The sequence below is a fragment of the Mobula hypostoma genome, chromosome 22, assembly GCF_963921235.1.
Source record: "Mobula hypostoma chromosome 22, sMobHyp1.1, whole genome shotgun sequence".
NCBI classification, from domain to species: Eukaryota; Metazoa; Chordata; class Chondrichthyes; order Myliobatiformes; family Myliobatidae; genus Mobula; species Mobula hypostoma.
Window position 1 is genome coordinate 6,212,572 of NC_086118.1, and position 13,828 is coordinate 6,226,399.

At 41.9% G+C, this 13,828-nt stretch overlaps 1 protein-coding gene across 3 annotated transcripts in view; it reads right to left on the bottom strand.

Annotated features, from left to right (window-relative positions):
- LOC134336476 (serine/threonine-protein kinase SBK1-like) overlaps positions 1 to 13,828 on the bottom strand; it is an 82,175-nt gene that overhangs the window by 25,903 nt on the left and 42,444 nt on the right. The window contains exon 1 of one of the 3 annotated variants that reach the window (XM_063030735.1): positions 6,089 to 6,327. The exons of 1 other annotated variant lie outside the window; for it this stretch is intronic. The gene's annotated coding sequence lies outside the window, so the exon portion shown is untranslated. Of the gene's footprint in view, positions 1 to 6,001; positions 6,023 to 6,088; positions 6,328 to 13,828 lie in introns of those variants that run through there. One more of the 3 variants, XM_063030736.1, reaches the window with a different exon arrangement.

Sequence of the window (13,828 nt, forward strand, 5' to 3'; positions counted from 1 at the left end):
TGTGTTATCTGGCTCCTGTAACTTCTGATAGTATCAATAAGAAGACATGTCCTGGATTGTGAGGATATTTAATGATGGATGCTGCCTTCTTGAGGCTTTTGAAGACGTCCTCAATGGTGGTGAACATTGTGCTTAGATTGAAGCTGGCTGAGTCTACAACTTTCTGCAGCCACTTGTGATTTAATTCCAGACGGGCACGCAACCAGTCAGAATGCTTTCCATGGTACATCTGTACTAATTTGTAACTTACCAAAGACTCCACCAAATTTAAGACAGGGCCTTCCAAGTTTAGTGTTCTGTAAAAATGCATTGCAATGACATGCAAGGTTTTGGTGCTCAAGTCCATGGGAAGTGACATGAACCTGTAAACTTTCTAAATGGAGGAATGTTGAGAGTGCTACCAACTGTCGGACATGATCTTCATAATGTAACTGGACCATAAACGACGGAATTTTCATTTGTATAGTGCCTTATACCATCCAAGGGAAGCTCAAATTAGCTTATGGAGACTGAAGCCTAATGATATGTCATCTGTAAATTCCATTCATCACACACAGAGGCACAATGAATAGATAACACTATTTCTTTCAGGGAGCACATCATCATTGATAATTAGATAGACATATATGGACAGCATAGTCATCACTGCACATGACTTTACAAATCAGTTTACATATCAACACAGATCAAATTAATTGAAGCAAAAATTTTAAATGCTGAGCAGATCAGGCAGCATCTGTGGAGAGAGGTAATTAATATTCTGGGGCCACTTTGATCAAACTTCACCATTCAGTTATCACACAGAACAAAAGACAATATAGAATATGCCAAGCAGTAGAATGGTACAGCATCAATTCTATCATCTTCACACCTTTTAATTAGCCCAGAGATACATGGGTTTCAGAGGCAGGGTTTTACCTGCTTGATTTGTACTTCTAGGCACTGTACTTTACTGAGTAAAGCTCCATTTTACTTCATTCCCCCTTGTAACTGACCCAAATATCTCACTGAGTAACTGGATCTGATGTGAAAGGATGACTTTGCATTCAGCCCACCCATTTGAGTTCAAAAGAGTTTTGCCACTAATGAGCTACATTAAGAATGAATTTATGATGCTGTGTAGACAAATCAAGCAATTAACACAGCACACATTTCCTCAAATGGTCAATAAAGGTGTTTAATGATAACATTGGCCGTGAGAATGTTCTCAGCTCTTTAGTGGGATCAATTCATTGGTTTAACATTTCATTGAAATATTCCTACAGAGCAACCTCAGCACTACAATGGAGCCTGAGCCACGTGCTCATACTCCAGAGTAGTGGAATTATCACATGTACGAAGGTATAGTGAAAAACACGTCTTCCATACTGTTTATACAAATTAAATCATTACGCTCAGACAGTACAAGGTAAACAATAACAATGCAGAATAAAGCCACAGACACAGAGAAAATGCAATGCAGATAAACAAAAAAGTGAAAGACAATAATGAGGTAGCTTTTGAGATCAAGAGCCCATCTTATTGCAACAGGGAACCATTTAATAGTCTTCTAACAGCAAGGAAGAAGCTTTCCTTGAGCCCAATGGTATGTGCTTTCAGACTTCTGTATCTTCTGCCTGATGGGAGAAAGGAAAAAGAGAGAATGTCCTGGGTGGGTAGGGTATTTGGTTATGCTGGCTGCTTTACTGAAGCAGTGGGAAGTGTAGAGAGAGTCCATAAAGGGAAGGCTGGTTTCTGTAACGTGATGAACTGTGTCCACAATTCTCTGCAGTTTTTTGTGGTCACAGACAGAGCAGTTGCCATACCAAACTGTAATCATTCTAAGTTGGCAAGGGTTTACAAGTTCATGCCAAATTTCTTTAGCCTCCTGAAGGAGAGGAATTGATGACATTCTTGGCTATGGCATCAACATGCACCAACTGGAGCAGGTGGTGTTCACTCTTAGGAACTTGAAGCTCTCAACCTCAATAGACAGGAGCATGTGTACCACTCTTCTTCCTGAAATCAAGAACTATCTCTTTTATTTTGTTGATAGAGGGAAATGTTAAACCTAAGAAATTCTGAAGATGCTGGAAATACAAAGCAACCAACACAAAATACTGAAGGAATTCAGCAGGTCAGCCAGCATCTATGGAAATTAATAAATAGTTGATGTTTCTGGCTGAGACACTTCCCCAGGACTGGAAAAGAAGGAGGAAGTTTGGGGTGGGGGAAGGAGGATAGTTAGGTGATAGGTGAAGCCAGGTGGAAGGAAATGTAAAGGGCTGTAGAGGAAGAAAGCTGATAGGAGAGGAAAGTGGGCCATTGAAGAATAGGAAGGAAGAAGGGATCCTTTGTGGGAGGGGGGGAGGATGGGAGGATGGTAGGCAGGTGACAAGACTTAAGAGGCCGCAGTGGGGGATAGAAGAAGGGGGGAAGGAGGGAATTTCTTTACTGGAAGGAGAATTCAATACTAATGTCATCAGGTTGGAGGCTACCCAGACATAATATGAGGTGTTGCTCCTGCACTCTGAGGGTGGCCACATTGTGGCACAAATGGAGGCCATGGACCAACATGTCAGAACGGGAATGGGAATCAGAATTAAAGTGTTTGGCCACTGGGAAGTTCTGCTTCTGGTGTATGGAGTGGTGGTACTCGCCAAAGTGGTCCCCCAATTTATGATGGGTCTCACCACTGTAGAGGTGGCTGCATCGGACACAATAGACAACTCCAGCAGATTCATAGGGGAAAAAAGACAAGATAACCTGGTGTCATGACAAGGGAAATATTGTCATGACAACATGTTACTAAGCTCCCCATTTCCTTCCTGTACTCGCAGTATCAGTAATTGAGATATGCCTTCTATGGTGGTCAAACTTGTGGATGGAATTAGTGCAGAATGTGGCCATGCATTCATGTACAGGAAGTAGAATAACAGGCTGAGGATACAACTTTGTGATGCACCAGTGTTCAGAATAACCTTGGTGGAGGTGTTGCTGCCTACCCTTACTGGCTGTGGTCTGTCGGTCAGAAAGTCAAGGGCTCAGTTGCAAAGGCAGGCTCCCATGGTCCAGAGCTGGGCAATGAGTTTCTTTGGAATTATAGTATTGAAGACTGAGCTGTAGCCAATAGACAGGTAGTCTGATGTAGTTGTCTTTACTGTCCAGTGATGAGTGTAGGGCCAGGGAGACTGCAGTTAACACCTGCTCTGAACAGATTCTGGAAGCTATTAATGATAGTAGATGTCAGAGCTATTGGGCAGTTGTTGTTAAGGCAAGTTATCTTGGTTTTTCTTGGATACAATGATGGTCTTCTTAAAGTAGATGGGAACCATAGACTGAATCGGGGAGAGGTTAACAATGTCTGCAAATATCCCTGCAAGCTGATCTGCACAAGATCTAAGGACACTTAATGGCTTAAAACCATAACATTGAGTCCCAGTTCAACCCGGTGCTACAGAGAAGCAATATATTACCAAAAGGTTCCCCAAGTAGCTTGTTAGAAACTGGTCCACTCCTGTTCCATCAGCCAATGTACTAGGGACCCAGAGAGGTCAATGCAACATTGAAATTGAACTCTACATCTCGGAAAAGTCGAGACAGTAACGAGCTTGTTGCAGTTTCCTACCAGCTGTTGAGAGTGGCTGTCATGATGTCCTGGCTAATGTGTGCGCTGACTGCTCCCGTTCACTGAGGTGGTTTCAGGGAGCCCACGTTGCCCTTTCATCTGTTGGCGACACCTCCCTTGCCAGCTAACCCTCTCTCACTTAACTAGATGACGCTTCCATGCAAAGGCAGAGAGCACATTCCTCGGACAGTCTCCATCATGCTTGTTTACAAGCTCTGGTACTTGCAAGGATGAAGGTTCGTAGGCATTCTTACACCCCCTGGAGGTGAAACTCTCCTGTGCACACCTCTCCGCTCTCCACAAGCAAAATAAACGGCGGCAGGCTGGATTTCATTCAGGAAGGGACCTTGATTTGGCGCTGAGGGCATCAGGTGTATACTTGGATCATTTTAGTTTGAAGAGCTCACAATCGCTCAAACATGACGGAATGTAAAATGCGAGCCAGATTCGGCCCATCTACAAACGAGGGAAGGCTGGAATCATCGTCTCTGCTCCCTTCCCCAGCGTCTCGCTCCCTCCCCCCTTCGTTCCCTCACCTGCATCAATCCACATCCCTCTTATTTTGACTGCTTTCTTCTATCCCTTTCTCTTTCTTCCCGTTTTCCACTTTCGCTTCTCTCTTCACTCCTTGCTTTGAGCGAATCCTTTTCCCCCTATTCGGCTTTCTCTCCGTCTCCATTCATCGCCAATACTGCGTGATCAGCCTGCATGATGCGATTCACGTTGTAATATCATACAGAGTTTCTTTAACATCGCTTCTTGTAAATAAAGCGTCGCCCGACAGAGACACAGAATATTAATTCTATTGACTATCCTGACTCCGCAGTTCTTATGACAACGATTTCAATACACGGGTCATAAAGGATTTTGCTCTCCATGGGTCATTTAACCATGCACTAGGAAATTTTTAAATAGGGGTTGCTGACTTTGAAGGACAAAGCTACTTTGTAAACCGGTGCAATCTAAACTGCGTCATTTAATCAAAATATTATTTAAGCCAACGGTGAAACATTAAGGTGGATTTCCAGCATCTGCTGATTTTCTCTTGTTTATGTGTACAATACATTCGTTTTAAGACATTTTATTTCTGAAACGTGCTTCATATGCATAGGCGACACAACGACACAACAGGTTATTGCCTATACAAATTCGTAATAAAATTGCAAAAACATTTACCCCTTTACTTCTTTTGAAAGTTACTAAATCTTCTTCCGCAGTCTTTGTGGCGGTGCGTTTCGGATACAACAACTCTGCTTTAAGAAAATACATCTCCGCCAAATATTCCAACAAGAATTCTTCAAGATACAAGTATATCGGCGATTACTTATTAAAATGAAGGTTGGTCAATATTCACTAATCTGGCAATGAATATTTAAGCAGCAAAGAACTGCCTGGGACACAAACAATGACTGATCAACCAGGAAAATACAGCAATGGAGATGCTAGCCAAGGCTGGGCGCGGAGCGCGGTCACATAGATGATGGTATCAGGCAAGTGTAATAGAAGGGCGGTGGGGTTCAGTGCAACCAACATCGGAGACCTTTCCAGACAGATCAGGGCAACTGTTAGGGGCGCTTAGCTATTATTGCACTGTAGCTAAAGCACTGAAGGAGAGACTCCCGTATTTGTCAGCCGTAACCCTCGTTACCGAGTAAACACACACCAAGTGCACCATCTGTCTAAACAGCTCTGAGCAGCAGCCTTTTATCTAAAGCAAAACCCACCTCACATCCGATTCTGACAGATCTTTAATAAGGTAGATTTGTTTAAAGGTAGATTATTATTGTTGACAGCAAAATAAACCCCTTAAAATTCCAGCGAAAATGTGTCTTTCGAACCCATTGAGATCGCTTATTTCTCTTTATTTACGGAATAAACTCATCGCCACTCCCATCAAACGCTAAATAAAAATATTTTAACAAAAATCTCCATAAATATTTCTGTCGTTTATTCAAAGACTGCTTGAAGCAAGCTGTTTTCACGGCGCAGCAGACAAGGGATGTTATTTATCATCAGGATCCAGACACAACCTTCAGCTCGGATACAGTAAAAGAGCTTCGCTGCTGCAGATGTGCCAGCAGTTACCCTGCGTCCTTTCATTCCGCATTCCAGCCAATGCATTGACAGAGTTTACTGTCGACCGTGCATCCTGATCTTGCATATAGGAAAAGTAATATTTGGATGCGTGCGTGCGTGTATTCTTGCGATTATAATCATAAATAGCAACTCTTCACTGATGCTTAATGCAGTTAAATTTTACACATAGGAGGAACAAAACCTGTAATTAATATACAGTTTTACAGTTTAAAATCACGTACGTTTCCCATTGCAAGGTTAATCCTTGCATCGTTACTGTTATGGTTTGTAGCAAATTAGCTTAACAAATAAACACACTTTCTCGTGGCTGCCAGGGTCTTCTCCCGTTGGTTAATACTCTTACACGATTTAATTCTAAAACGGTGTAGTTGTGAAGCTCCTCACCTTCCTGCAGAGATCCCTGGTCACAGTGCAGCCCAGATGCAGGGCAAGGATGCAATAGGCTGCGCCTGCCACAGCCTCTGATGGTAGCATTGACTTTCTTCTTTGTTTGGGAGTGCCCTCTGTTTCCTGCCTTTGGCTGCCCTTTGTAATGGTGTAATTCTTTTCTTTATCTCTCTCTTGTCCTGATGCAATTGCTGATCATCTGAAATATTCAGGGTCCCATCCCTCCGCTTGTTATAACTCGCTACTCGCACTTGTGCTCTCCTGTGTACCAGCTGAAGGGTATTTAAAGGGACCCAGAGCAGTGGCTGACAGGCAATCCCGCCCAATACCAGCAGTGACCAATCAGAAGCGAGACACCGTGCCCGTCACCAATCACAATCGTGACATTATAACTATTGCCAATGGAAATCAAATTGTCAAAATACTTCCACCAATCACAGTCTAACTGGGATGAATCAATTGGCAGCAGAACTGACAGAGCGATAAGAATGCAGCACAATAAGCAGGGAGTATGCCGACGCTAAATGGGGTTCTTCACCTTCCGCCTCACGAGCTGGCCTGAAAAATTAGTGCAAAACCAAAATACTGCGGAAGTTGGAAAACCGAAACAATAGGAGAAAACGCTGGAAATACCCAGCGGGTCAGGCAGCACTCGCGAGGAAACAAAGTATACATTTCACATTCGACGACCATTTCACCAGGGTCACCGACCAGCATCCTGGCTGCTTAAAGCTGGAAACATGTTCGTGCTTCACGTCACGGCACGTAGACAAGGGCAAGTACACAGTGTGAAAAATCTATCAACCGCCAGATTGCATTATGGAATTGTGATTGAAACGTGCTCCCGAGTAAACTCGAACACTGTTTATTTGCTGTTTGCTCCAAAGCAGAACAGTGGATTCCCCGAGGCTAGCATATAATAGATGCAAATGCCACAGGCTGCAAAAAGAGTCGTATTATTTGAATGAACCGTCTGATTACTTTATAGCCTCGTAATCACTCCCTGGTATCTGTTATTTTATTTATTATGCAAACAACATAACGCCATTTTAGTCGTTACTACACCTAGTAGAGTCAGTATCACTATTATGTATTGTATTATATCTGGTCAGCATCTTTTTTTTATAACTCATTCAGGCAGCCATGTTTGGACCCATTGCTTGCATCGTATCAAAACAGCAAAGGGAAATTCTGACAACCACACAATTGCACTGCATGTGTGTGCAAAAATGCGGACCACTAATTTGCCAAGACTGAAGTTCCTTGCTCCTAAATACTCTGCAGAAAGATTCACTGCCACTAACTAGAATCAAAAGGAACAATAAAAGATAACATTCCTGTAACAATAGTTGCAGGATTATCCTACAATTAAAGAAAAGATTCCTTTGTTTGCTCCAACAGATTGATAGCCTGAAGAGTGTATGAACTTGATTGTAGCCTGCTGAACAATTGTAGAGTGCTGAATGGAGTATTTCCATTTTATGCAATTCGATGACATTTAGGATTGCTCAGACTGAGTTGGATAGTTTGTTTTAAGCTTGTGATGTTATTCGTAAAGCATGATAGGAGAACTGCTACGGGAACTGTTAATTCCCGATTAATAGTTTGAAATCTTACATCTACACCTACTTCCTATCACATTTTTTCCTTGGAAAAAAATGATCATAATAATGAGGAACCTGAGTAGGTTACTGAGCCCTTCAAGCCTGTTCTACCATGGATGATCACAGCTAAGATGCCATTTTCCTGCATTATTCCTTAATATTCAGAAATCCAACTATCTTTGAATGATGTCATTATCTGAGTTACCATGATCTTCTGCAGTAGAGAATTTCAAAAATTCCCCACTATCAGCATGGATGATTTCTCCTCATTTCAGTGCTATCCCTATTTTGAGTCTGTGACCCCAGTTTTTTTGTTGGATCTTCTCTGCATCTAACCTGTTCAGCCCTGTAAGAATTTTGTAGGCTTCAGTGAGGGCTCTTCTCATTCTCTCTCCGAGGACTCAAGCTCAGTCTCTTTATATACGGTAAATCGGCCAACCCAACACTCAGTAGAGGGAGTCTTCCTGTATGATAATTATATATATATTTTTATAGGTAAGGGCACAAATTACACACATTCTCCATGTTTGGACTCACCAGGGCTCCATATACTTGCAGTTAAACCTGTACACCTGCAGTTACACCTGTATTCAAATTCTCTTGCAGTAAGATCCTCTGCATATGTGGACAATCTGGCACATTCTCTCCATGACCTACTGAATAAGCAGTGGAACACCTTTTCAAACAAGCTCATTCTTTCCTACCAAATGCAATAAGCATATGCAACAGTTCATCTCTGTGCAACAGGAGAACATACATCATAGTACAGTAGAATTTGCTTTATTATTTTGTACATTATTATTGTGCATTATTGCACATTAAATCTAGTCAGCTCCATCTTTGGCACTAGCCTACAAAATACACAGGACATCTTTAGGGAGCGGTGTCTCAGAAAGGCAGCATCCATCATTAAGGACCTCCAGCACCCAGGGCATGCCCTTTTCTCACTGTCACCTTCAGGTAGGAGATACAGAAGCCTGAAGGCACACACTCAGCGATTCAGGAACAGCTTCTTCCCTTCTGCCATCGGATTCATAAATGGACATTGAAGCTTCGGACTTCTTTCTCACTTTTTTAATATACAGTATTTCTGATTTTGCACATTTAAAAAAATCTATTCAATATATGTAACTGTTACTTGTTTATTTATTATTATGCTTTATTTATTATTATTTTTTCTCTCTCTCTGCTAGATTATGTATTGCATTGAACTGCTGCTGTTAAGTTAACAAATTTCATGTCACATGCCGGTGATAATAAACCTGATTCTGATTCTTATTATTGTGTATATTATTATTCTAAATTTTATTATTAGCTAAGTCTGCACACTGCTAAGTGTGTTTTCGAATGTTGCTGTTATAACAAAAGAATTTCCTACTCGGGATCAATTAAGTATTTATTATTCTTATTAATTATAATAGAGAGGTTCTCAGATAGGCAGATAAATGTGCAGAGAATGGAGAAATACGGACATTGTGTAGGCTGAAGGGTTTAGTTTACTTAGGTATTTAATTGCAATATTTTGGGCTGAAAGGCCTGTTCCTGTGCTGTACTGTTCAAAGTTCTAGTTTTCCAGTTAATAACGTCAGGCTTACAGGAAAATGATTTTTGTTTCCTTTCCTGAATAATGGGGTCACTCTTGTTTCTCATCAGTCCACAAGAATCATTCTAGAACCTATAGATCAACTCCATCATGTACTAGCCTCTGTAGTCATAGTCATAGTCATACTTTATTGATCCCAGGGGGAAATTGGTTTTCGTTACAGTTGCACCATAAATAATAAATAGTAATATAACCATAAATAGTTAAATAGTAATATGTAAATTATGCCAGTAAATTATGAAATAAGTCCAGGACCAGCCTATCGGCACAGGGTATCTGACCCTCCAAGGGAGGAGTTGTAAAGTTTGATGGCCACAGGCAGGAATGACTTCCTATGATGCTCTGTGCTGCATCTTGGAGGAATGAGTCTCTGGCTGAATGTACTCCTGTGCCCACCCAGTACATTATGTAGTGGATGGGAGACATTGACCAAGATGGCATGCAACTTAGACAGCATCCTCTTTTCAGACACCACCGTCAGAGAGTCCAGTTCCATCCCCGCAACATCACTGGCCTTACGAATGAGTTTGTTGATTCTGTTGGTGTCTGCTCTCCAAGACATCTTCAAGGAGCACTATCTTAGGATATTGATTATTGAGATTTATTTGTTTTCAGTCTCATCATCTTCTGTGGACTGATGCTTTTACTAATATTAATTCCTTCATTCACCTTGAACCCAAGATGCTTTGAATACAGTGCATAAACAGGAACAGGTGGATGTTTTATATTTGGATTTGCAGGTGTTCAATAAGATGCCAAATAAAAGAGATCCATAAGTTAAGGATGCATGGAGTTGGGGAGTAATGTAATAGATTAGATTTAGATTTATTTCTCACATGTACTTTGAAATATATAGTGAAGTGCATCGTTTGCATTAACAGCGAACACACCCAAGGATATGATGGGAGCAAGTGTCACCACACATCCCTGTGTCAATATAGTATGCCCACAATGTTCAGCAGAACAGTGTAAGTAACGACAACAATGATGGAACAAAACAACAGCAAAACAAATCCCTTTCCCACCCACCTCCCCATGCAGCCACTCCCTCACACACACACACAGATAGGACAGAATGTCTCCAGGCATTCAGTCCTTGGCTCCTGACTCAGAGTTGCAGACATTGGGCCTTGAACCTCAGGTCCCTGGTCACAACTAGCAGGCTCGACCTTTAGGCTTCTACTTCCGGATTCGCCAACTTCGGTCTTCAACCTTCAGGCTTTCTACCTGCAGACTTGCTGAACTCTGAACTTTGACCTTTGCCCTCTGGACTTTGCTGATCTTCGGGTATCAACTCCAGAACTCACTGATCAAGGGTCTGACCTTTGATCCCAGTGACTTAGGGGTCACTGTCCCTCATTACTCCCGCCCATATGGATCTTTGCCTTGGACTCATCGACCTGGAGATTGCTGGTCTCCTCAATGCCTGCTGACCCGACACTTGGGATTGTTGATCTTCGACCACAAAGTGCTTCATGTCTTGACTTCTGGACTCCTAAGGACCTCCGAGACCAGTGACATGAGTGAGCATGGATAAAGGATTGGCTGACTATTAAGACCATAAGATAATAGGAGCAGAAGTAGGCTATTCAGCCCATCAAGTCTGCTCCATCATTCAGTCATGGGCTGATCCAATGCTTCCATTCATCTCCACTCCCCCGCCTTCTCCCCATACCCTTTGATGCCCTGGCTAATCAAGAACCTATCTACCTTTGCCTTAAATAGACCGAATGACTTGGCCTCCACAGCCTCTCGTGGCAACGAATTCCACAGATTTACCACCCTCTGACTAAAGTAATTTCTCGACATCTCTGTTCTAAATGGATGTCCTTCAATCCTGAAGTTGTGCCCGCTTGTCCTAGACTCCTCTACAATGGGAAATAACTTTGCCATATCTAATCTGTTCAGGCCTTTCAACATTCGAAATGTTTCTAAGAGATCCTCCCTCATTCTCCTGAACTCCAGGGAATACAGCCCAACAGCTGCCAGACGCTCCTCATACAGTAACTTATTCATTCCTGAAATCATTCTTGTGAATCTTCTCTGAACCCTCTCCAATGTCTTTGTTCCCACTCTCTGTTTTCTGCTGATCAGCCAATGCTCCACCCATGCTAGTAGCTTCCCTGTAATTCCATGGGCTCTTATGTTGCTAAGCAGCCTCATGTGCAGCAGCTTGTCAAAAGTCTTCTGAAAGTTCAAGTACGCCACATCTTTTAAGAGACTCCTGGATAGGTACATGGATCTTAGAAAAATAGAGGGCTATGGGTAACCCTAAGTAATTTTTAAGGTAAGGATATGTTTGGCACAGCTTTGTGGGGCCATGGATTTGTATTGTGCTGTAGGTTTTCTATGTTCCTACTACATCTCCTTTGTCTACCCTGCTTGTAATTTCCTCAGAACATTGCGGTAGGTGTGTCAGGCAGAATTATCCTTTCAGGAAACCATGCTGACTTTGGCCTATCATGTCATGTCACTCCAGGTACTCCGTAATTTCATCCCTAACAATTGATTCCAACAACTTCCCAAATGTCAGGCTAACAGGTCTATAGTTTCCTTTCTGCTGACTCCCACCCTTCTTAAATAGCTGAGTAATATTTGCAATTTTCCATTCATCTGGTACAATGCCAGAATCTATTGATTCTTTAAAGGTTATTTTCAATGCCTCCGCAATCTTACCAGCTACTTCCTTCGGAACCCCAAGGTGCATTCCACCAGGTCCAGGAGATTTATCCACCCTCAGACCATGAAGCTTCCTCAGCACCTTCTCAGTCACAATTTTCACTGCACATACTTCACTTCCCTGATACTCTTGAATGTCCAGTATACTGCAGATAACTTCCACTGCACCTGTGTACAATGTTCCTTCCGTCGAATCTTCTGGATAGATCATGAAACCATATAACATATTTATGCTGCTATAAAGAAGGTAAGAGAGCAGCTATATTTCATTAGGAGTTAGAGTAGATTTGGTTTGTTAACTTAAACACTTGAAAACTTCTACAGATGTACCATGGAGAGCATTCTGATTGGCTACATCACCGTCTAGTTGGGGGGGGGGGAACTACTGCACAAGATTGATGTAAGTTACAGAAATATGTAAGATAAGTGAGCTCCATCATGTAGTATCCAAGACATCTTCAAGGAGCAGTGTCTTGGGAAGGCATCTGTCATTAAGGACGCCCATCACCCAGGACATGCCCTCTCCTCATTGTTACCATCAGAAAGGAGGTACAGAAGCCTGAAGGCACACACTTGATGATTCAGCAACAGCTTTGTCCCCTCTGCCATCCAATTTCTAAATGGACATTGAATCCATGAACACTACCTCACTACTTTTTATTTGTTTTTTGCGCTACTTATTTTAACTTAATTATTTAATAGACTTATATACTTACTGTAATTTGATTTTTTTCTCTATATTTATCATGTATTGCCAAATTTCACAACATATGCTGTTGATAATAAACCTGATTCTGATTCTGATGCTGATTCTCCAGTTGGCACTTAATGCTGAACAGAGTGCCAAGGTGTCGATGCTGGGCCCTCAACTGTTCACATTAACGATTTGGAAGAGTGGCAAGTGTTCGGTAGATGGAGTACAATATTTGTAAATGTGAGGTCATCCAATTTGAAAGGGAAAATAGAAGATTAGATTATTATTTAACTGGTGAAGGGTTACAGCATGGTGTTGTGCAGAGGGATTTGAGGGTGCTTGAGCATTAATCACAGGTTTATAGGTGCAACAGATTGTCAAAATGACAAATGGAATGTTGGCCTTCGTTGCTGGAGAGATTGAATTTAAGAGCAGGGAAGCTATGCTGCATCTGTACCGGGTACTGCTGAGGCTGTGCAGGAAGCACCATATGCAGCTCTGGTCTCCTCACTTGAAAAAAGATGCATTGGCTTTAGAGGCAATGCAGAGGAGATTCACAAGGAAGATTCTGGAAAGAATGGTGTTAACCCATGAGGAGAGATTGAATTGCCTGGAACTCTACTTGCTGGAATTGAGAAGAATGAGAGGGTATTTTACACAAACATAAAATTATAAAAGGCATAGATAAGATAGAGGCAGGAAAATTGTTTCCAGTGGCAAGTGAGATTAGATCTAGGGAGCAGAGCCTTGTGATTTATAAGAATACATTTAGGATGGAGATGAGGAGAAACTGCTTTTCCCAGAGAGTAGTGAATCACTAGAATTCTCTGTCCAGCAAAGCAATGGGGCTATCTCATTAAACATATTTAAGACAGATTTAGTAAGATTCATAGCTAGGGGGAATTAAGGATTACAGAGAAAAGGCAGATAGGGGGAACTGAGTCCACAGAAAGATCAGCCGTGGCGGAACAGGCTTGACAGGCCAGACGGTCGACTCGTGCTCCGAATTCTTTTATTCTTATTTCTAACAGGGTTTTCATGTCTTTTTCTGTGAGTACAAAGTATTTTTTTAAAACTTCACTGCCACTTCCTCAGTCACCATTATAAATTCTCCCATCAAAGCTGGAAAGGTTCTATATTTGCCTCCACTATTCCTT